We start from the raw sequence: 25,212 nt of genomic DNA on the forward strand, positions 1-25,212 counted from the left end.
CGAGGAAAGACAAGGAGCCGGCTGCTAGCCGCAGCCGGACTCGAATCACCATTGAGCGCGATGCAGAAGGCCGCCCCCGAGCGGTGGGACGCCAAGGCAATCCGCCTCCCCCCCGGCTCGTGGGGAGAGATATCCCACCCCGCCGCCTGTCACGCATCTGACTCTCAGTGGCCGACTAGGCCACTGCGAAGGAGTCGGCGAGAACGATGCCCGCCACCGGATCGACCGCCTAGCGCGATCCCTGGCGCTAGAAGAAGAAGATGATGTCGGCCCGCCTTGCTTTGGCCCCCGCATCCGCGACGATCCCTTCCCCAAAGGGTTCTCACTCCCTAGAGACACGCCCAAGTACAACGGCTCCATGAAGCCGGAAGATTGGCTGATCGACTACTCTACCGCGGTCAGCATAGCAAACGGCAACAGGCGCGTTGCCGTGAAGTACGTCCCTCTCATGCTTCAAGGCACGGCGCGCACCTGGCTGAACAGCCTCAAGCCCCACAGCGTCAACAACTGGCTAGACCTCACGGAAGTCTTCGTCCGCAACTTCACCAGTACATACAAGCGGCCTCCCAAGCCTCGCCAGCTCTCCTTATGCGTCCAAGCGCCCAGCGAATCGACTCGCGACTACCTCACGCGGTGGGCCGAGCTCCGCAACTCCTGCGAGGGTGTGCACGAGGTTCAAGCCATAGAATACTTCACCGCCGGGTGCCGAGACGGCACCCTCCTCAAGCACCGACTCCTCTGCGATGAGCCGACTACCCTCGACGAGCTGCTGGTCAAAGCAGACAAGTACGCCATGGCCGACTCCTCGATGAAGACCGAGCTCCGAGTGGACGCCTCAGGAAAGGTGCTCGCTCCGGCTCCCAAGACGCCGGCTAGCGAGTCCAACCGACGCCCCTACCAGAACGACCCCAAGCGCAAGGCCCCTATGCCGCCTTCCACCAGTCGGCAGGTGGCCACTGTCGAAGACGAGCAGCCCGAAGAGCGTCCCGCTCCCAAGAAGAAGGGCGGTAGGCCGGCTTGGCAGCAGGCCTTCTCCTACGAGCAAACTCTCGATGCCCCCTGCAAGTTCCACAGCGGCGCGAAGCCGTCCAACCACACGACCCGGAAGTGCCATTGGCTCACGCGGATCTCCAAGGGCGAGGGGCTGGTGCCGCCTCCGCCTCCCGGCCCGCCGTCTCCAGCCCCTCAGCAGCCGGCTGCTCGACCAGTAGTCGGAGCCATTTAGGATGAGTTCCCAGATGAGCATGCTGCCTACGTCGTCTTCACGAGCCAGATTGAAGACAACCGCAGTCGGCGCCGACAGCAGCAAGAAGTCAACGCGGTCGCCTCCAGCAGCCCCGAGTTCATGCATTGGTCTGAAAGGCCTATCAGTTGGAGCCGGGCCGACCACCCAGAGGTGATGTCGTCTCCTGGCTCCTACGCATTGGTGTTGGACGTCACCCTCGCGACGGAGAGGCGAGCTGCCCGATTCTCCCGCGTGCTGATTGATGGCGGAAGGAGTATCAACATACCGTGCCATGACACCATGCAGAAGTTGAACCTCAAGGCGAAGCAGCTCATGCCAAGCCGGACTGTGTTCCATGGCATCATACCCGGCCTGTCCTGTTCCCCAATCGGCAAGATCAAGATGGATGTTCTCTTCGCAGACAAGGATCACTTTCGCCGAGAAGCGATCTGGTTCGAAGTAGTGGACCTAGAAAGCCCTTACCACGCCTTGCTTGGCCGACCTGCCCTGGCCAAGTTCATGGCTGTGCCCCACTACGCCTACCACAAGATGAAGATGCTGAGTTCAAAGGGGATCATCACTGTAGCCGGCGACTACAAGAAGTCCATCGAGTGCGCTGCAGCCAGCAGCCGACTGGCCGAGTCCCTCGTGGTTGCTGAAGAGAAGAAGATGCTGGAGCGAGTTGTGGCCATGGCCGACAAGCAGCCAGCCCTATCCCCAAACCCCAAGGAATATGATGCTCAGGGCTCCTTCCAGCCGCCCAAGGAGACGAAGAAGATACCTCTGGACCCGGAGAACCCGGAGAGGTTTGCTGTCATTGGTGCAAACCTGGACAGTAAATAGGAAGGCGAGCTCGTCGACTTCCTCCATGAGAATCGAGACATCTTTGCATGGTCCCCAAAGGACATGCCGGGTGTTCCGAAGGATTTCGCCGAGCACAAGCTACACATCTGAGCAGACGCGAAACCAGTCAACCAGCCTCTCCGCCGACTGTCGGAGGAGAAGAGAAGAATCGTAGGAGAAGAGATAGCCCGGCTCTTGGCCGCCGGCTTCATTATGGAAGTGTTTTTCCTAGAGTGGCTTGCCAACCCAGTCTTCGTGTTGAAGAAAAACAACAAATGGCGTATGTGTATAGATTACACTAGCCTCAACAAAGCCTGCCCCAAAGATCCGTTTGCCCTACCATGGATTGATCAAGTGATAGACTCCACAGCCGGATGCGAGCTATTGAGTTTCTTGGATGCCTACTTAGGATACCAACAGATCAAGTTGGACCCAGCTGACCGCCTGAAGACCGCCTTAATCACACCATTCGGAGGTTTCTACTACCTGACTATGACATTCGGCTTGAGAAATACCGGTGCCACTTTTTAGCGTTGCATGCAGAAATGCCTCCTCAAGGAACTCGGCAGAAATGCCCACGTCTACGTAGACGATATTGTGGTGAAGACGGAGAAGCGCGACACCCTGTTGGAAGACCTCAAAGAAACATTTGCCAACTTGCGCCGATTCCAGATCAAGCTCAACCCCGAGAAATGCGTGTTCGGAGTACCAGCCGGCTAGCTTCTAGGCTTTTTGGTCTCTGAACGCGGCATTGAGTGCAACCCTGTGAAGATCAAGGCCATTGAGAGAATGGAGATTCCCACCAAGTTGCGAGACGTTCAGAAGTTCACCGGGTGCCTGGCCTCCCTAAACTGCTTCATCAGCCGGCTAGGAGAGAAGGCTCTCCCCCTGTACCGACTCATGAAGAAATCCACCCACTTCGAGTGGAGCGACCAAGCAGACCAAGCTTTCCATGAGTTGAAGAAGATGCTAACCACTCCACCTGTCCTGGCAGCGCCGACTGAGAAGGAGCCCATGCTCCTCTACATTGCTGCGACTAGCCGAGTGGTCAGTACAGTCATCGTGGTCCAGCGCCCAGAAGAAGGTCGAGCCCAGTTGGTTCAGAGGCTGGTATATTATTTAAGCGAAGTACTGTCCACCTCGAAGCAAAACTACCTGCACTACCAGAAGATGTGCTATGGAGTGTACTTCGCCGCCAAGAAGCTGAAGCCCTACTTTCAAGAGCATCACATCACAGTCGTGTGCACCGCCCCGCTTGCCGAGATCATAGGCAGCCGGGATGCATCCGGCCGGGTGGCTAAGTGGGCCATTGCGCTGGCTCCTTACACGATCTTCTACCAGCCCCGCACCGCCATCAAGTCCCAAGCATTGGTCGACTTCCTTGTCGACTGGGCCGAGACCCAGTACCTACCGCCGGCTCCCGACTCCACTCATTGGCGGATGCACTTCGATGGGTCCAAAATGCGCACCGGCTTGGGAGCCGGCATCGTCCTCACCTCTCCCTAAGGCGACAAGCTCATATACACATTGCAAATCCATTTTGCCGCCTCCAACAATGTGGCTGAATACGAGGCGCTCATACACGGGCTCCGGCTAGCCAAAGAGCTCGGCATACGCCAGATCCTGTGTTATGGCGACTCGGACTTGGTGGTCCAGCAGTCATCTGGCGACTGGGACACCAAGGATGCAAACATGGCGAGCTATCGATTCCTCGTCCAGCAGATCAGTGGATACTTTGAAGGGTGCGAGTTCCTCCACGTGCCATGGGCCGACAACAACCAAGCAGATGCCTTGGCATGGATCGGCTCCACCCGACAGGCTATACCAACCGGTGTCTCTCTCCAGCGGCTCCTCAAACCGTCTATCAAGCCGTCTCCAGAATCAGACTCTATCTTCGTACCGCCCGCCCCTGATGCAGCCGGATCCGACTGGAGGAACCCAGCAGGAGGCTCAGGGACTTTGACAAGCGGCCCGGGGACTGCCGTAGTCGCACCCGGCTCGGGGACTTCAGAACCCGGCCCGGGGACTGCAGCGATACAAGAGGCGGTGGCCGACTCCAACTCTCCACCACCCAACCCACCAACCCGGCTCACAGTGGCCGTACTGACAATAGAAGATGTCACAGCTCCATCATGGGCCCAGCCCATCCTCAACTTCCTAGTCAACAGAGAGCTGCAGACTGATGAGATCTCGGCAAGACTAGTTCAACGCCGAGCCGGAGCATATGCAATAATAAACAGAGAACTTGTTAAGCGTAGCGTCACTGGAGCCTTCCAGCGCTGCGTCGAGCTAGAGAAGGGCATAGCAATCCTCAAGGACATCCACCAAGGCGAATGCGGCCACCACGCAGCCTCGAAATCACTTGTCGCCAAAGCATTCCACCATGGTTTCTTCTGGCCGACTGCTTTGGAAGATGCCAAGGAATTAGTCAAATGCTGCAAAGGATGCCAAGTTTTCAGCTCCAAGCAACACCTGCCGGCTTCTGCACTCAAGACCATCCCCCTCACCTGGCCCTTTGCCGTTTGGGGGCTGGACATGGTGGGCCCATTCAAGACAGCCCGCGGCGGCATGACACATCTGCTTGTACCCGTGGACAAATTTACCAAGTGGACTGAAGCGAAGCCAATCAAGAAGCTAAACGGGCCGACTACCGTGACATTCATCGCAGACATCACTACTCGGTATGGTGTACCACACAGCATCATCGCCGACAACGGCACGAATTTCGCCAAGGGAGCACTGGCACGTTTCTGCGTGACATAGGGCATCTGACTGGACTTAGCGTCTGTCGGGTGGTAGGTGTGACATATGCCAACCGGTGGCTTATCATTGTGGGAGCCAGTAAGACGTCGCCGGTGCTTGGAAACGGGATGAGGCGAAGACATGCTCGCCGGCGAATCTTACCCAGGTTCGGGGCTCTCCGTGGAGATAACACCCCTAGTCCTGCTCTGCGGGGTCTCCGCATGATCTCTAGATCAGAAAGAGTAGCTACAAGTGCTCCTTGAGCTGTTGGGTTCAAGGGAGAAGAAGAGCAAGTCTAGCTCTCGCTTCCCTCTCTATATGGTGTGTGTGTAACTCTAAGAAGCCAACCCTTTGCATGGGTGCCCCGGGGGGTTTATATAGGCCTACCCCCCGGGGGTACAATTGTAATCCGGCTGGGCGCGGGTCCCAGCCGTCAGTGTCTGTGCTCGCCGGCTTCTCCGCCGGCCATCGGGGCCCGCCGACTGGTGGGTCCCGCCGGCTGCCGGCCTATTGGTCAACAGGCCGGCCCCACCGCCTGGGGTCCTGTCGGCGGCTGTTTACTATAGCCTCGCCCTAATGACGAGGGCTTTGTCCTGGTAAGCATGGCTACAGTGTGCTCCCTCGAGGGCTCTCACTGTAGCCTTACCTCGTCTTGTCTCCTTAATGTGGCACATGCTTCGAGGGAGGGGGGTAGCCGGCTTCTGGGGGCCGGCTACGCCCCGGGCCGACTGGGGGAGGCCGGGACGCCTTCGTGCCTCTCTCTGGCTAAAGGGGCCCGCCTCCGGCGGGCCGTACTGGCGTCTGTCGTGGATGACGTTGAGGCCTACATGGCTACAGTGCCGAGCCGGACGGGAGATGGCTGACCCGTACGGCGTCCTGCGGCCATGCCTGCCTCGGGATTCGGGGGTAGTGGGCCGTGAAGGAAATATGCCCTAGAGGCAATAATAACGTATTATATATTTCCTTATATCATGATAAATGTTTATTATTCATGCTAGAATTGTATTAACCGAAAACATAATACATGTGTGAATACATAGACAAACAGAGTGTCACTAGTATGCCTCTACTAGACTAGCTCGTTAATCAAAGATGGTTATCTTTCCTAGCCATAGACATGAGTTGTCATTTGATTAAACGGGATCACCTCATTAGGAGAATGACGTGATTGACATGACCCATTACGTTAGCTTAGCACCCGATCGTTTAGTATGTTGCTATTGCTTTCTTCATGACTTATACATGTTCCTATGACTATGAGATTATGCAACTCCCGTTTACCGGAGGAACACTTTGTGTGCTACCAAACGTCACAACGTAACTGGGTGATTACAAAGGTGCTCTACAGGAGTCTCCAAAGGTACTTGTTGGGTTGGCGTATTTCGAGATTAGGATTTGTCACTCCGATTGTCGGAGAGGTATCTCTGGGCCCACTCGGTAATGCACATCACTATAAGCCTTGCAAGCATTGTGACTAATGAGTTAGTTGCGAGATGATGTACTGCAGAACGAGTAAAGAGACTTGCCGGTAACGAGATTGAACTAGGTATCGAGATACCGACGATCGAATCTCGGGCCAGTAACATACCGATGACAAAGGGAACAACGTATGTTGTTATGCGGTCTAACCGATAAAGATCTTCGTAGAATATGTCGGAGCCAATATGGGCATACAGCTCCCGCTATTGGTTATTGACCGAAGAGGTGTCTCGGTCATGTCTACATAGTTCTCGAACCCAAAGGGTCCGCACGCTTAAAGTTACAATGACAGTTATATTATGAGTTTATGTGATTTGATGTACCGAAGGTTGTTTGGAGTCCCGGATGTGATCACGGACATGACGAGGAGTCTCTAAATGGTCGAGACGTAAAGATTGATATATTGGACGACTATATTCGGACACCGGAAGTGTTCCGGAGAAGTTTCGGATTAAACCGGAGTGCCGGAGGGTTACCGGAACCCCCCGGGGAAGTATTGGGCCTTGGTGGGCCTTGAGGGAAGAGAGAGGGCAGCAGCCATGAGGTGGCGCGCCCCCTCCCAAGGGGAATCCTAGTTGGACTAGGAGAGGGGGGCGCAACCCCCTTTCCCTCTCCCTCTCTTTCCTTCCCCCCCTTCTTTCCTAGTAGGACTAGGAAAGGGGAGTCATACTCCTACTAGGAGGAGGACTCCCCCTCTCTCCTTGGCGCACCTAGGGCAGCCGGCCTCCACCTTGCTCCTTTATATACGGGGGCAGGGGGGCACCTAAGAACACACTTGATATACGATATTTTAGCCGTGTGCGGTGCCCCCCTCCACCATATTACACCTCGATAATACCGTCGCGAAGCTTAGGCGAAGCCCTGCGTCGGTGGAACATCATAATCGTCACCACGCCGTCGTGCTGACGAAACTCTCCCTCAACACTCGGCTGGATCGGAGTTCGAGGGACGTCATCGAGCTGAACGTGCGTAGAACTTCGGAGGTGCCGTGCTTTCGGTACTTGATCGGTCGGATCGTGAAGACGTACGACTACATCAACCGCGTTGTGATAACGCTTCCGCTGTCGGTCTACGAGGGTACGTGGACAATACTCTCCCCTCTCGTTGCTATGCATCACCATGATCTTGCGTGTGCGTAGGAATTTTTTTGAAATTACTACGTTCCCCAACAGTGGTATCAGAGCTTGGTTTTATGCGTTGATTCTATGCACGAGTAGAACACAAGTGAGTTGTGGGCGATATAAGTCATACTGCTTACCAGCATGTCATACTTTGGTTCAGCGGTATTGTGAGATGAAGCGGCCCGGACCGACATTACGCGCACGCTTACGCGAGACTGGTTTCACCGTTCGGAGCACTCGTTGCTTAAAGGTGACTAGCGGGTGTCTGTCTCTCTCACTTTAGTTGAACCGAGTGTGGCTACGCCCGATCCTTGCGAAGGTTAAAACAGCACCAACTTGACAAACTATCGTAGTGGTTTTGATGCGTAGGTAAGAACGGTTCTTGCTAAGCCCGTAGCAGCCACGTAAAACTTGCAACAACAAAGTAGAGGACGTCTAACTTGTTTTTGCAGCGCATGTTGTGATCTGATATGGTCAAGACATGATGTGATATAATTTGTTGTATGAGATGATCATGTTTTGTAACCGAGTTATCGGCAACTGGCAGGAGCCATATGGTTGTCGCTTTATTGTATGAGATGCTATCACCATGTAATAGTTTTACTTTATCACTAAGCGGTAGCGATAGTCGTAAAAGCAATTATTTGGCGAGACGACAACGATACTACGATGGAGATCAAGGTGTCGCGCCGGTGACGATGGTGATCATGACGGTGCTTCGGAGATGGAGATCACGAGCACGGTGCTTCGGGGATGGAGATCACAAGCACAAGATGATGATGGCCATATCATATCACTTATATTGATTGCATTTGATGTTAATCCTTTATGAATCTTATCTTGCTTTGATTGACGGTAGCATTATAAGATGATCTCTCACTAAAATTTCAAGATAAAAGTGTTCTCCCTGAGTATGCACCGTTGCAAAAGTTCTTCGTGCTGAGACACCACGTGATGATCGGGTGTGATAAGCTCTACGTTCAAATACAACGGGTGCAAAACAGTTGCACACGCGGAATACTCAGGTTAAACTTGACGAGCCTAGCATATGTACAGATATGGCCTCGGAACACAGAGACCGAAAGGTCGAGCGTGAATCATATAGTAGATATGATGAACATAGTGATGTTCACCATTGAAACTACTCCATCTTACGTGATGATCGGACATGGTTTAGTTGCTTTGGATCACGTAATCACTTAGATGATTAGAGAGATGTCTATCTAAGTGGGAGTTCTTAAGTAATATGATTAATTGAACTTAAATTTATCATGAACTTAGTACCTGATAGTACCTTGCTTGTCTATGTTAATTGTAGATAAATGGCCCGTGTTGTTGTTCCGTTGAATTTTAATGCGTTCCTTGAGAAAGCTAAGTTGAAAGATGATGGTAGCAATTACACGGACTGGGTCCGTAACTTGAGGATTATCCTCATTGCTGCACAGAAGAATTACGTCCTGGAAGCACCGCTAGGTGCCAGGCCTCCTGCAAGAGCTACGCCAGAAGTTATGAACGTCTGGCAAAGCAAAGCTGATGACTACTCAATAGTTCAGTGTGCCATGCTTTACGGCTTAGAACCGGGACTTCAACGTCGTTTTGAACGTCATGGAGCATATGAGATGTTCCAGGAGTTGAAGTTAATATTTCAAGCAAATGCCCGGATTGAGAGATATGAAGTCTCCAATAAGTTCTATAGCTGCAAGATGGAAGAGAATAGTTCTGTCAGTGAGCATATACTCAGAATGTCTGGGTATAATAATCACTTGATTCAACTGGGAGTTCAACTTTCGGATGATTGCGTCATTGACAGAATTCTTCAATCACTGCCACCAAGCTACAAGAGCTTCGTGATGAACTATAACATGCAAGGGATGAATAAGACTATTCCCGAGCTCTTCGCAATGCTAAAGGCAGCGGAGGTAGAAATCAAAAAGGAGCATCAAGTGTTGATGGTCAGTAAAACCACTAGTTTCAAGAAAAAGGGCAAAGGGAAGAAGAAAGGGAACTTCAAGAAGAATAGCAAGCAAGTTGTTGTTCAGGAGAAGAAACCCAAGTCTGGACCTAAGCTTGAAACTGAGTGCTTCTACTGCAAGCAAACTGGTCACTGGAAGCGGAACTGCCCCAAGTCTTTGGCGGAAAAGAAGGATGGCAAGGTTAACAAAGGTATATGTGATATACATGTTATTGATGTGTACCTTACCAATGCTCGTAGTAGCACCTGGGTATTTGATACTAGTTCTGTTGCTAATATTTGCAACTCGAAACAGGGGCTACGGATTGAGCGAAGATTGGCTAAGGACGACGTGACGATGCGCGTGGGAAATGGTTCCAAAGTCGATGTGATCGCCGTCGGCACGCTACCTCTACATCTACCTTCGGGATTAATATTAGACCTAAATAATTGTTATTTGGTGACAGCGTTGAGCATGAACATTATATCTGGATCTTGTTTAATGCGAGACGGTTATTCATTTAAATCAGAGAATAATGGTTCTTCTATTTATATGAATAATATCTTTTATGGTCATGCACGCTTGAAGAGTGGTCTATTTTTAATGAATCTCGATAGTAGTGATACACATATTCATAATGTTGAAGCCAAAAGATGCAGAGTTAATAATGACAGTGCAACTTATTTGTGGCACTGTCATTTGGGTCATATCGGTGTAAAGCGCATGAAGAAACTCCATACTGATGGAATTTTGGAATCACTTGATTTTGAATCACTTGGTACTTGCGAACCGTGCCTTATGGGCAAGATGACCAAAACACCGTTCTCCGGTACTATGGAGAGAGCAACAGATTTGTTGGAGATCATACATACAGATGTATGTGGTCCGATGAATATTGAGGCTCGTGGCGGATATCGTTATTTTCTCACCTTCATAGATGATTTGAGCAGATATGGGTATATATACTTAATGAAACATAAGTCTGAAACATTTGAAAAGTTCAAAGAATTTCAGAGTGAAGTTGAAAATCATCATAACAAGAAAATTAAATTCCTACGATCTGATCGTGGAGGAGAATATTTGAGTTACGAGTTTGGTCTACATTTGAAACAATGCGGAATAGTTTCGCAACTCACGCCACCCGGAACACCACAGCATAATGGTGTGTCCGAACGTCGTAATCGTACTTTATTAGATATGGTGCAAGCTCTGATGTCTCTTACTGATTTACCGCTATCGTTTTGGGGTGATGCTTTAGAGACGGCTGCATTCACTCTAAATAGGACACCATCAAAATCCGTTGAGACGACGCCTTTTGAACTATGGTTTGGCAAGAAACCAAAGTTGTCGTATCTTAAAGTTTGGGGTTGCGATGCTTATGTGAAGAACCTTCAACCTGATAAGCTCGAACCTAAATCGGAGAAATGTGTCTTCGTAGGATACCCAAAGGAGACTATTGGGTACACCTTCTATCACAGATCCGAAGGCAAGATATTCGTTGCTAAGAATGGATCCTTTCTAGAGAAGGAGTTTCTCTCGAAAGATGTGAGTGGGAGGAAAGTAGAACTTGATGAGGTAACTATACCTGCTCCCTTATTGGAAAGTAGATCATCACAGAAATCAGTTTCTGCGACACCTACACCAAATAGTGAGGAAGTTAATGATAATGATCATGAAACTTCAGATCAAGTTATTACTGAACTTCGTAGGTCAACTAGATCAAGGTCCGCACTAGAGTGGTACGGTAATCCTGTTCTGGAGGTCATGTTACTAGACCATGGCGAACCTACAAACTATGAAGAAGCGATGGTGAGCCCAGATTCCGCAAAATGGCTTGAAGCCATGAAATCGGAGATGGGATCCATGTATGAAAACAAAGTATGGACTTTGGTTGACTTGCCCGATGGTCGGCAAGCCATTGAAAACAAATGGATCTTCAAGAAGAAGACTGACGCTGATGGTAATATTAATGTCTATAAAGCTCGACTTGTTGCGAAAGGTTTTCGACAAGTTCAAGGGATTGACTACGATGAGACCTTCTCACCCGTAGCGATGCTTAAGTCTGTCCGAATTATGTTAGTAGTTGCCGCATTTTATGATTATGAAATTTGGCAAATGGATGTCAAAACTGCATTCCTGAATGGATTTCTGGAAGAAGAGTTGTATATGATGCAACCGGAAGGTTTTGTCGATCCAAAGGGAGCTAACAAAGTGTGCAAGCTCTAGCGATCCATTTATGGACTGGTGCAAGCCTCTCGGAGTTGGAGTAAACGCTTTGATAGTGTGATCAAAGCATTTGGTTTTATACAGACTTTTGGAGAAGCCTGTATTTACGAGAAACTGAGTGGGAGCTCGATAGCATTTCTGATATTATATGTGGATGACATATTACTGATTGGAAATGATATAGAATTTCTGGATAGCATAAAGGGATACTTGAATAAGAGTTTTTCAATGAAAGACCTCGGTGAAGCTGCATATACATTAGGCATTAAGATCTATAGAGATAGATCAAGACGCTTAATTGGACTTTCACAAAGCACATGCCTTGACAAAGTTTTGAAGAAGTTCAAAATGGATCAAGCAAAGAAAGGGTTCTTGCCTGTACTACAAGGTGTGAGATTGAGTAAGACTCAATGCCCGACCACTGCAGAAGATAGAGAGAAAATGAAAGATGTTCCCTATGCTTCAGCCATAGGCTCTATCATGTATGCAATGCTGTGTACCAGACCTGATGTGTCCCTTGCTATAAGTTTAGCAGGGAGGTACCAAAATAATCCAGGAGTGGATCACTGGACAGCGGTCAAGAACATCCTGAAATACCTGAAAAAGGACTAAGGATATGTTTCTCGTTTATGGAGGTGACAAAGAGCTCATCGTAAGGGGTTACGTTGATGCAAGCTTTGACACTGATCCGGACGATTCGAAATCGCAAACCGGATACATATTTACATTGAACGGTGGAGCTGTCAGTTGGTGCAGTTCCAAGCAAAGTGTCATGGCGGGATCTACGTGTGAAGTGGAATACATAGCTGCTTCGGAAGCAGCGAATGAAGGAGTCTGGATGAAGGAGTTCATATCCGATCTAGGTGTCATACCTAGTACATCGGGACCAATGAAAATCTTTTGTGATAATACTGGAGCAATTGCCTTAGCAAAGGAATCCAGATATCACAAGAGAACCAATCACATCAGAAGACGCTTCAATTCCATCCGGGATTTAGTCCAGGTGGGAGACATAGAAGTTTGCAAGATACATACGGATCTGAATGTTGCAGACCCGTTGACTAAGCCTCTTCCACGAGCAAAACATGATCAGCACCAAGACTCCAAGGGTGTAAGAATCATTACTATGTAATCTAGATTATTGACTCTAGTGCAAGTGGGAGACTGAAGGAAATATGCCCTAGAGGCAATAATAAAGTATTATATATTTCCTTATATCATGATAAATGTTTATTATTCATGCTAGAATTGTATTAACCGGAAACATAATACATGTGTGAATACATAGACAAACAGAGTGTCACTAGTATGCCTCTACTAGACTAGCTCATTAATCAAAGATGGTTATGTTTCCTAGCCATAGACATGAGTTGTCATTTGATTAAACGGGATCACCTCATTAGGAGAATGACGTGATTGGCATGACCCATTACGTTAGCTTAGCACCCGATCGTTTAGTATGTTGTTATTGCTTTCTTCATGACTTATACATGTTCCTATGACTATGAGATTATGCAACTCCCGTTTACCGGAGGAACACTTTGTGTGCTACCAAACGTCACAACGTAACTGGGTGATTATAAAGGTGCTCTACAGGTGTCTCCAAAGGTACTTGTTGGGTTGGCGTATTTCGAGATTAGGATTTGTCACTCCGATTGTCGGAGAGGTATCTCTGGGCCCACTCGGTAATGCACATCACTATAAGCCTTGCAAGCATTGTGACTAATGAGTTAGTTGTGAGATGATGTATTACGGAACGAGTAAAGAGACTTGCCGGTAACGAGATTGAACTAGGTATCGAGATACCGACGATCGAATCTCGGGCAAGTAACATACCGATGACAAAGGGAACAACGTATGTTGTTATGCGGTCTGACCGATAAAGATCTTCGTAGAATATGTGGGAGCCAATATGGGCATCCAGGTCCCGCTATTGGTTATTGACCGGGGAGGTGTCTCGGTCATGTCTACATAGTTCTCGAACCCAAAGGGTCCGCACGCTTAAAGTTACGATGACAATTATATTATGAGTTTATGTGATTTGATGTACCGAAGGTTGTTCGGAGTCCCGGATGTGATCACGGACATGACGAGGAGTCTCGAAATGGTCGAGACATAAAGATTGATATATTGGACGACTATATTCGGACACCGGATGTGTTCTGGAGAAGTTTCGGATTAAACCGGAGTGCCGGAGGGTTACCGGAACCCCCCGGGGAAGTATTGGGCCTTGTTGGGCCTTGAGGGGAGAGAGAGGGCAGCAGCCATGAGGTGGCGCGCCCCCTCCCAAGGGGAATCCTAGTTGGACTAGGAGAGGGGGGCGTAGCCCCCTTTCCCTCTCCCTCTCCCTCTCTTTCCTTCCCCCCTTCTTTCCTAGTAGGACTAGGAAAGGGGAGTCCTACTCCTACTAGGAGGAGGACTCCCCCTCTCTCATTGGCGCGCCTAGGGCAGCCGGCCTCCCCCTTGCTCCTTTATATACGGGGGCAGGGGGCACCTAAGAACACACTTGATATACGATATTTTAGCCGTGTGCGGTGCCCCCCTCCACCATATTACACCTCGATAATACCGTCGCGGAGCTTAGGCGAAGCCCTGCGTCGGTGGAACATCATAATCGTCACCACGCCGTCGTGCTGACGAAACTCTCCCTCAACACTCGGCTGGATCGGAGTTCGAGGGACGTCATCGAGCTGAACGTGTGTAGAACTTCGGAGGTGCCGTGCGTTCGGTACTTGATCGGTCGGATCGTGAAGACGTACGACTACATCAACCGCATTGTGATAACGCTTCCGCTGTCGGTCTACGAGGGTATGTGGACAACACTCTCCCCTCTCGTTGCTATGCATCACCATGATCTTGCGTGTGCGTAGGAATTTTTTTGAAATTACTACGTTCCCCAACAGGCCGCACTTTAGCCACACCCCGTCTTGTCACCGTGATGTGGGCGTAGATTTGGTGGGTGCGGTCTTGGCCGGCTTCTTGGAGTCGGCGCTCTCCATGGCCGACTCTTGGGAGTCGGCGTTCTCCGTGGCCGGCTTCCTGGAGTCGGCCATCTCGTAGTTATCTTGGGGGAGGTTTCTGGGGCTGGGTCGCCTTCTGAGGGTCGGCTCCTTGGGTAGCGGGCCGGGAGAAGTCGGGCCAATGCCTTGAATGCTTGAAGGCTCAAATGGCCTGGTAATTTTTGAAGAGCCAGGGGTAGTCGGTTAGGCTTCCCGTGGCCATTTACTCCGACAGTAGTCCCCGAAGCTGATTGAGCTTCGAGGTTGGGTGGGAGGCGAGAAGCTCGGTCAGCTTCCTATCTTGACGAGCCGGCAGCTAGGAGCTGGCTTTGGTTGGGTAAGCCGTCTCGGCGAAAAAAACTTGGAGTCGGAGGGCGGGAGCCTGCCAGCGCGCGCACCGGGCCGCGGGCCGCCCACTTGCCGCCTGCGAACCACGTGGCATCCCTTGGCTAAAAAGCCTGCCAGCCCACGCGCGCGACGGGACGTCGCCGCAGGTCGGGGGCCCGCCACGCCTACGCCCCGGCCCAAGCACAGATTTTCTGCGGCCCGGAGCCGCCCGCACGTCTTCCTGCGGCGGTTTCGGCACGCCTTTAGGGCGTAATAATTGCGAGGCGTGGGGGGAGTGGGTGCAGTTAATCCCATGTCTCACCCCACGCCCCGCCTCCCCGGCTTCACCGTGCGAAGCTATAAGTAGGGGGAGGGGGAGAGTGGCACGCGCTCGCACGCCCCTTCCCTCTCCGCGATCTTCTTCCTTCTGCTCTTTCTGGCGACAGCGCCTCGCCGCTGCACCGCTCCACCACTCGATCCTCCGCCGCCGCGCCCATTCTCGCCAGCCCCACGCCACGATGCAGTTCCGCGGGGATTGGGACGGCTCCAACGTCCATGAAGATCACGTCGAGTTCCTCCGCAAGACGAGGCGGCTGCCCGGCGTGGACAAGGTGGACGTCCGTCTTGCGCCGGCGAAGGAGATTACGCCGGAGCTGGAGGAAGGCGAGCGGGTAGTCTTCCGCTCGCATTTCTTGCACGGCATCAGCTTGCCCGTGAGCGCCTTCTTCCGCTCCTTTCTCGAGTTCTACCAACTCCAGCCGCACCACCTCACCCCGAACACGGTGGTGCTGCTGTCCGCCTTCGTCACCCTGTGCGAAGGCTACCTCGGCGTCCTCCCCACCCTCGAGCTCTGGGGGGAGTTCATCTAGTCCAAGCTGGGCACGCGCATGCAGGGCGTGCCGGCTCAGACTGGCGCCTTCGTCGCGATGCGGAGGGTGGCTGCCGACAACCCGTTCCCCGTCATCACGCTGATCCAGTCGGTGAAGATATGGCAGAAGTCATACTTCTACGTGAAGAACGTCGCCCCACAGGGCGACTACGTCAATCTGCCGGCTTACGTAGCCGGCCAACCGTTAGGCAGGCGGCCCAGTGGTCCTACCGGGACGTGACACTGACGCCGGCTGGAACCGCAGCTGTCGCTCGAGTGCGGGCGATGATCCAGTCGGAGGGCTTGTCGGGGCCCGACCTGCTGGCCGCCTTCGTCACGCGCCGGGTGCACCCGCTCTAGAGCCGCCCTCATCTGATCTGTCAGATGAGCGACCAGCTCGATCCGAGCCAGATGTGCACCAAAGACATGCCGCACGACGAGGTGGCCTATATGGTGAACTACCTTGCGAACTGCAAACTCTCCGCAGAGTGGCAGTTCGGCAAGGAGCCATATTGCCGAGCCCATCCGCCACCCACGGTATGTTCTCCTTTTCTCTTTTTCTTCTCTCAGTTTTGTCGCCGAGTTCCATTTGGCCGACTCTGACTAGTCGGCTTGTCTCGACAGAGCCCTCTTCTTCGGCCTGCAGGCGGGTCGGACGCGGAGCGCCGATTCATCCCCGACCGGACGGAGCACGATCTGGAGGACCCCGACTTGGGGGCGGCAGCTATGGACGACAACACCGAGGCTGGCGGTGGCCAAGCCGGCGGCGAAGCTGGCGGCTCCGGGCTTGGAGTCAGTTTCGACGACTGGCCGGACGACGACGAGGCTGAAGTCGTCCCACACCGTCAGCCGGCGCCTGGCCACGGCGCGGGTTCCTCCGCTGCGCCGCCTGCACGGGGCGGCGGGCAAAAGTGTCGTGCCGCGCCGGGCTTGTTTGGCAGTCGGCTGAAGAAGCCCAGAGGCGGGGAAGCGGCGACTAGGCGGGAGGAGGCGGCCACGAAGGCGGCTCGCTTCCGCAAGGCGGTGAAGTAGCCGCAGACGGTGTCGGCGTAAGTATACTCTCCTTCGTGCATTCTTTTTTCTTCTTTCTGGTAGCTCCTGAATCCTTGTCTTTTCTCCAAAAAACCAGGGCTCCATTGTCGCTCGAGCGGGCTGTTGCCGCCTCCGTCGTTGGGTTGCAGGGAGGATCTGGGAGCACTACTCGCCGCGTGGACCCCCGTGCCGATCTTCAGGCGGCGACGGAGCGAAACACGCGGGAGGTGCGAGAGGAGCGGGATGCACGGGAGGCGGAGGCGTTGAGGGCGGCCACCGCCAAGGCGGCGCAGGAGGAGGAGGCGGCGAAGGGGCGCGCTGACGCCGCAGCCAAGGCCCAAGCAGAGGCTGCGGCTGCGGCGATGGCGGAGGGGGCCTTGCTGGTCACCCCACTGCGCGTTGCGGCGCCTGGGGCCCCGGAGCCCCCGCCAGAAGAAGCCGGCGGTGACCAGCCTGGGCTGGAGAGGGATGAGGACGTCGTCATCCTAGAGAGGACGGCGGTACCGACCCCGCCGACTGGGGCGGCTCAAGGCGGCCGGCCTGATCTGCCGCCTGCGCAGTCGGCGGGGGGCGAGCCGGCCGCGAGGACTGATCTGGCGGTCCGGACGCCGCTGCGCCAGCGCGCGGGGAAGACCGCATCAGAGCCGCCGAAGGCTGCGTTGGAGCCGCAGCCGGCCGCGGGCTCCAGCTCGTCGGCCCAGTACATGGAGGCGGCCAGCGCCACCTCGGGGTGGACGCCGGGCGGAGGGACGGCCGTGATGAATGTGGCCGCGCAGGACGTCTGGACCCGGCTCCAAGCCCAGGCTACGGCACTGAGGAAATACAACAACGAGTTCCTTGCGACGCGTGCGGCCATCCGGGTTATTCTTCTTATCTTGCTTGTTTTTTATCTTGGTTTCTTCCGTGGGGGCGCGTCAGCGCACCCACTGGGTGTAGTCCCCGAGTTCCGAGTCGGCTGCTGAGCAGGCGGCTTAGAACTTCTTAGCGGATCTAGTTTTGCTATTCTTGCTCTTACTTCGCTCTTCTGCCTGTCTTGCAGGACTACCACAATCTTCGCGCGGCTGCCTTCAACTCCCAGGCTCGGGAGCTGACCCAGAAGACCGCCGACCTAACTGAGAGCCGGGGTAAGTGCTTCGTCCTTTATCTCACGTGGGGGCGCGTCAGCGCACCCACTGGGTGTATTCCCCGAGATTCGGGCCAACTGCTGAGAAGTCGGGTCGGATCTTCCTTGATGACTTCTTCTTATTGCTTCTTCTTTCTCTGTCGTCCCTGCAGCGGCCAACGCCAATTTAAGGGCGCAGCTGGGAGGGTCTCAGGCCGCCGTTCGTGCCAAGGAGGCCGAGTTTGCTGCCTTGGTGCAAGAACGTGACCGCCTGGCCAAGAGGTTGGCCGACCAGGAGGAGAGCCACAAGGCGGCTCTGAAGGCGGTGCAGGATAGCGAAGCTGCCCTCCAGGCCGAGTATGAGACAGAGGCGGCTGGCTGGGCCGAAGCAAGGCAGACGCTGATCAACGGCTATGGCCAGATCGAAGATTTGGTTGACGGTAAGCCGCCTTCTTCTTCGTCCTTTCTTGCCGCCTGCCGCTTTTGGCTCGTTTTCTGACTTGGTGTTTTCTCTTCTTTCTTTTTCTTTCTTGCGCAGAGTACTTCCCTGGCTACTCCACCGCCGCCAACCAGATCATCGAGGCCCGCCGCGAGGCGCGGAGGCAGGCTGGTGCCGAGATTGCACCGAACGCTAGTCGGTCGCTGGAGGAGCAGCTCTTGGCGATCCAGGCCTGCCTCCAGCCGGCTGATCGACTGCTCCGCCGGCTTCAACGTACCGGGGCGCAGATGTTGGACGCCCTCTGGACTGGCGAAGTGGTTCCCCGCACCACCAGTCGGACTGCCGATTGGCTGGAGGTGGCGGTCGGCCGCTTCGAAGCTTGGAAGGCTTCGGCGGCTCGGTTCGGCGCCAGGCGGGCGCTGGAGTTCGTCAAGGCCTGGTATCCCGGCTTGAGTCTGGACCAGCTGGCTACCTGGCGGCAGCAGGCCGACACGGAGCTAGAGTCGGTGTGGTCGGCTATCATCCGGCGGGCTTCGGCGATAGCTGACTACACCGACACGAGCGCCTTCACCCCTGAGGTAGATGACAACGGTGTTGCCCAGCCAGAGGAATGGTTCGGGCTGAACCCGGCAGATGGCAAAGACTCGGCGGAGGAGATTGACTCCAGCGACGAGGGCAAAGAAGAGGAGGAGGAGGGTGAAGACGCCGGGCCGGATGGTGGGGCGGCCGGCCAGCCTCAGCTTGACCGTTTCTCCAGCAACACGTCACACGCGGGTGCATCGCCTGCCACCGGTGGTGATCAAGCCGAGACCCGCCAGCCGGCCACTCCTTCAGCCGGCGACGCCGTCTCCACCGACCAACCCGGCTCCCACGTCGCACCTTTAGTCTAGTCTGCTATCTTTTATTTTCCTGTCTTGTCACTTTTGGAACAATATTCTGTTAAGTTTACACAATTCCACCCACTGGGGGTGTAATCGAACTATGTCGATTGCCGGCCTGTTGGGGGCTTTATATGTATATATGACTATGCAAGTGTTTGGCTTTTCCTTGTTCTTTGCGTTTCATCCTTCTGCTGTTTCCTTTGCCGCCCTCCCTTGGTTGCCGCCTCGCCAGTCAGGCAGTTGCTTTGCAATCTGTGGCTGGAGAAGTGCTTGGCCAATTGGGAGGGCAAGTACTCTAGCTTTGTTGGATTATAGCGAAGTGTTTGGGAAGCCGGCCAGCCGGCTGTTCTGACAGTCGGCAAGTGTGGTCGGAGGCCGTCTTTTCGTTATACAAGTTCATTAGTCCTTAGCCGTGTTTCATGTGGGCATCCTTTCTACCTTGGCTCTTGCTAGTCGGACAGTCGGTTCTTCGAGCTGTGACTTTCAACAAGAGACGACTTGGGAGCCGGCACACTACTTGTCTGACTTCAGGTAGAACTTTAATATAGCTTAAGGCGGCCAGTCCCCGGGCCGACTAGTCGAACCTGGTGCCAGACAGGAAATCAAATGTAATAATACATTCATGGATATGACACTCGTCACTCATAGATAAAAGAAGGCAGTCCCCGAGTGCTCCTCGGGGGGCCTGTTGTTTCGTACTTAATACAAAAGGGTAGCATGATACATACTGCTTTCAACTGTAAAGTCTTCTCAAGAGGTTCGCGTTCCATGGTCGTTCTGACTCCTTGCCGGAGTCATCCCTCTTGCGTGCTCTTGGTTTTTGCGCGTCGATCAAGTAGTAGGAGTCGTTGCCTAGTGCCTTGCTGATGACGAAAGGGCCTTCCCAGGGGGCCGAGAGCTTGTGCTGGACGGCTGTTCGCTGGATCAGCCGAAGCACAAGGTCGCCCTCCTGAAAAGATCTTGGCTTGACCTTGCGGTTGTGGTAACGGCGCAACCCCTGCTGGTAGATGGCGGACCGGCTGAGTGCTAACAGCCGGCCTTCTTCCAGTAGGTCGACACCGTCTTCTCTTGCTTCCAGTACATGGTGATCCGAGGCGAGTAGAACTCGATGTCGGTTGGGATGACGGCCTCGGCACCATATACAAGGAAGAATGGAGTGAAGCCGGTTGACTTGTTGGGGGTGGTACGCAGACTCCAGAGGACAGCCGACAGCTCATCGAGCCAGCAGCCGGCCGATCGCTATAGTGGTACAACCAGTCAGGGCTTGATGCCGGAGAGGATGAGTCCATTTGCTCGCTCGACCTGGCCGTTTGACTGCGGGTGGGCAACGGATGCTATGTCCAGTCGGATACCCTGCGTCGCGCAGAAACGTGCCAGTGCTCCTTTGGCAAAGTTTGTGCCGTTGTCGGTGATGATGCTGTGCGGTACGCCGTACCGAGTAGTGATGTCGGTGATGAACGTCACGGCAGTCGGCCCGTTCAGCTTCTTGATCGGCTTCGCTTCGATCCACTTCGTGAACTTGTCCACGGCGACCAGCAGATCTGTCAAGCCGCCGCGGGCTGTCTTGAAAGGGCCCACCATATCTAGTCCCCAGACGGCAAAGGGCCAGGTGAGGGGAATGGTCTTGAGTGCAGAAGCCAGCAGGTGTTGCTTGGAACTGAAAACTTGGCATCCTCTACAGCTCTTGACTATCTCTTTGGCATCTTCCAAGGCAGTCGGCCAAAAGAAGCCGTGGCGGAAAGCTTTGGCCACAAGTGATCTTGAGGCTGCGTGGTGGCCGCATTCGCCTTGATGGATATCCTTGAGGATTTCCACTCCTTTTTCTGGCTCGACACAGCGTTGGAAGACTCCAGTGACGCTGCGCTTGAAAAGCTCTCTGTTGATTATTGCATATGCTCCGGCTCGTCGTTGCACTAGTCTTGCTGAGATTTCATCAGCCGACAGCTCCCTATTGACTAGGAATTTGAGGATGGGCTGGGCCCATGATGGAGTTGTGACTTCTTCTTCTGTTAGTACTGCCACCATGACTCAGGTGGGTGGGTCGGGTGGCGTGGAATTGGAGTCGGCCACCGCTTCTTGTGTTGCTGCAGTCCCCGGGCCGACTGCTGCAGTCCCCGGGCCGGGTTCTGAAGCCCCGGGCCGGGTGCGACTACGGCAGTCGGCGGGCCATTTGTCGAAGTCCCCGTGCCGCCTGTGGGGTTCCTCCAGTCGGATCCGGCTGCACCTGGCACAGGCGGTACGAAGATAGAGTCCGACTCTGGAAATGGCTTGATGGATGGCTTGAGGAGGCGCTAGAGGGAGACGCCGGTCGGTATAGCCTGTCGGGTGGAGCCGATCCGTGCCAGGGCATCTGCTTGGTCGTTGTCGGCCCTTGGCACGTGAAGGAACTCGCACCCTTTGAAGTACCCACTAATCTGCTGGACGAGGAATCGATAGCTCGCCATGTTTGCATCCTTGGCGTCCCAGTCGCCAGACGACTGCTGGACCACCAAGCCCGAGTCGCCATAACACAGGATCCGGCGTATGCCGAGCTCTTTGGCTAGCCAGAGCCCATGTATGAGCGCCTCGTACTCGGCCACGTTGTTGGAGGCGGCGAAGTGGATTTGCAGCGTGTATCTGAGTCTGTCGCCTTTGGGAGAGGTGAGGATGATGTCGGCTCCCAAGCCGGTGCGCATCTTGGACTCACCGAAGTGCATCCGCTAATGGGTAGAGTCGGGAGCCGGCGGTAGGTACTGGGTCTCGGCCCAGTCGACGAGGAAGTCGGCCAATGCTTGGGATTTGATGGCGGTGCAGGGTTGGTAGAAGATCGTGTATGGTGCCAATGCAATGGCCCATTTAGCCACCCGGCCGGATGCATCCCGGCTGCCTATGATCTCAGCAAGCGGGGCGGTGCACACGACCGTGATGGGATGCTCTTGGAAGTAGGGCTCCAGCTTCTTGGCGGCGAAGTACACCCCATAGCACATCTTCTGGTAGTGCGGGTAGTTTTGCTTTGAGCTGGATAGTACTTCGCTTAGGTAATACACCGGCCTTTGAACTAGCTGGGCTCGGCCTTCTTCCGGGCGCTGGACCACGACAACTGTACTGACCACTCGGCTAGTCGCGGCAATGTAGAGGAGCATGGGCTCCTTCTCAGTCGGTGCCGCCAGGACAGGTGGAGTGGTCAGCATCTTCTTCAGCTCATGGAAGGCTTGGTCGGCTTGGTCGTTCCACTCGAAGTGAGTGGACTTCTTCATGAGTCGGTACAGGGGGAGTGCCTTCTTTCCTAGCCGGCTGATAAACCGGTTCAGGGAGGCCAAGCACCCGGTGAACTTCTGCACATCTCGCAATTTGGTGGGAACCTCCATCCTCTCGATGACCTTGATCTTCACAGGGTTGCACTCGATGCCGCGTTCGGAGACCAGAAAGCCTTACAGCTGGCCGGCTGGTACTCCGAACACGCATTTCTCGGGGTTGAGCATGATTTGGAATCGGCGCAAGTTGGCGAATGTTTCTTTGAGGTCCTCCAGCAGGGTGCCGCGCTTCTCTGTCTTCACCACAATGTCGGCTACGTAGACATGGGCATTTCTGCCGAGTTGCTTGAGGACGCATTTCTGCATGCAACGCTGAAAAGTGGCACCGGCATTCCTTAGGCCGAATGTCATAGTCAGGTAACAGAAAGCTCCGAATGGTGTGATGAAGGAAGTCTTCAGTCGGTCTGCTGGGTCCAACTTGATTTGATGGTACCCTGAGTAGGCATCCAAAAAACTCAACAGCTCGCATCCGGCTGTGGAGTCTATCACTTGGTCAATCCGTGGCAAAGCAAACGGATCCTTGGGGCAGGCCTTGTTGAGGCTGGTGTAGTCTATGCACGTACGCCACTTGTTATTGTTTTTCAAAACCAAGACTGGGTTGGCCAGCCACTCTGGAAAAAATACTTCCATAATAAAGCCAGCGGCGAGGAGCTTGGCTATCTCTTCTCCTACGATTCTTTGCGTCTCTTCTGACAGTCGGCGGAGGGGCTGCTTGACCGGCTTCGCGTCGGCTCGGACGTGCAATTTGTGCTCGGCGAAATCCTTTGGGACACCCGGCATGTCCTTTGGGGACCATGCGAAGATGTCTCGATTCTCACGGAGGAAGTCGACGAGCTCGCCTTCCTATTTACTGTCCAGGTTTGCCCCAATGATAGCAAACCGTTCCGGGTTCTCCGGGTCCAGGGGTATCTTCTTCGTCTCCTTGGCCAGCTGGAAGGAGCCCTGCGCATCACAATCTTTGGGGTTGGGGGACAAAGCCGGCTGCTTGCCGGCCATGGCCACAACCCGTTCCAGCATCTTCTTCTCTTCTGCCACTACGAGGGACTCGGCCAGCCGACCGCTGGCCATGGCGCACTCGATGGACTTCTTGTAGTCGCCGGCAACGGTGATGATCCCCTTCGAGCTCGGCATCTTCATCTTTAGGTAGGTATAGTGGGGCACAGCCATGAACTTGGCCAGAGCAGGTCGGCCAAGCAAAGCATGGTAGGGGCTTTCCAAATCCACTACCTCAAACCAGATCGCTTCTCGGCGAAAATGATCCTTGTCTCCGAAGAGAACATCCATCTTGATCTTGCCGATCGGGGAACAAGACAAGCCGGGCACAATGCCATGGAACACGGTCCGGCTTGGCATGAGCTGCTTCGCCTTGATGTTCAGCTTCTCCATGGTATCGCGGTACAGTATGTTGATACTGCTTCCGCCATCAATCAGGACGTGGGAGAATCGGGCAGCTCGCCTCTCAGTCGCGAGGGTGACATCCAAGACTAGTGCATAGGAGCCAGGGGATGGCATCAGCTCTGGGTGGTCGGCCTGGCTCCAGTTGATGGGCTTCTCGGACCAGTGCATGAACTCGGGAGCGCTAGAGGCGACTGCGTTGACCTCTTGATGCTGACGGCGCCTACTACGCTTGTCTTCAGCTTGGCTTGTGAAGATGACGTAGGCGGCGTGCTCTTCAGGGAACTCATCTTGAATGGCTCCGACTGCCGGCCGAGCCGCCAGCTGCTGGGGGGCTGGAGGCGGCGGGCCGGGAGGCGGAGGCGGCACCAGCCCCTCGGCTTTGGAGATTCGCGTGAGCCAGTGGCACTTTCGGGTCGTGTGGTTGGACGGCTTCGCGCCGCTATGGAACTTGCAGGGGGTGTCGAGAGTCTGCTCGTAGGAGAAAGCCGGCTGCCAAGACGGCCTGCCACCCTTCTTCTTGGGAGCGGGCCGTTCTTCGGGTTGCTCATCTTCAACTGTGGCCACCTGCTGACTGGTGGAAGGCGGCATAGGGGCCTTGCGCTTCTGGTCGTTCTGGTAGGGGCGCCGACTGGATTCGCTAGCCGACGTCTTGGGAGCCGGAACAAGCACCTTCCCAGAGGCATCCACTCGGAGCTCGGTCTTCATCGAGGAGTCGGCCGTGGCGTACTTATCCGCGATGATCAGCAGTTCGTCGAGGGTAGCCGGCTCGTCGCAGAGGAGCCGGTGCTTGAGGAGGGTGCCCTCTCGGCACCCGGTGGTGAAGTACTCGATGGCCTGAACCTCGTGCAGCCCCTCGCAGGAGTTGTGGAGCTCGGCCCATCGCGTGAGGTAGTCGCGGGTTGATTCGTTGGGCCCTTGGATGCATAGGGAGAGCTGGCAAGGCTTGGGAGGCCGCTTGTACGTGCTGGTGAAGTTGCGGACGAAGACTTCCGTGAAGTCCAGCCAGCTGTTGACGCTGTAGGGCTTGAGGCTGTTGAGCCAGGTGCGCGTCGTGCCTTGCAGCATGAGGGGGACGTATTTCACGGCGACGCGTCTGTTGCCGTTGGCTATGCTGACCGCAGTAGAATAGTCGATGAGCCAATCTTCCGGCTTCACGGAGCCGTTGTACTTGGGCGTGTCTCTGGGGAGCGAGAACCCTTTGGGGAAGGGCTCGTCGCGGATGCGGGGGCCAAAGCATGGCGGGCCGACATCGTCTTCTTCTTCCAACGCCAGGAATCGAGCTAGG

This window comes from Triticum aestivum, chromosome 3D, assembly GCF_018294505.1.
Source record: "Triticum aestivum cultivar Chinese Spring chromosome 3D, IWGSC CS RefSeq v2.1, whole genome shotgun sequence".
NCBI lineage: Eukaryota > Viridiplantae > Streptophyta > Magnoliopsida > Poales > Poaceae > Triticum > Triticum aestivum.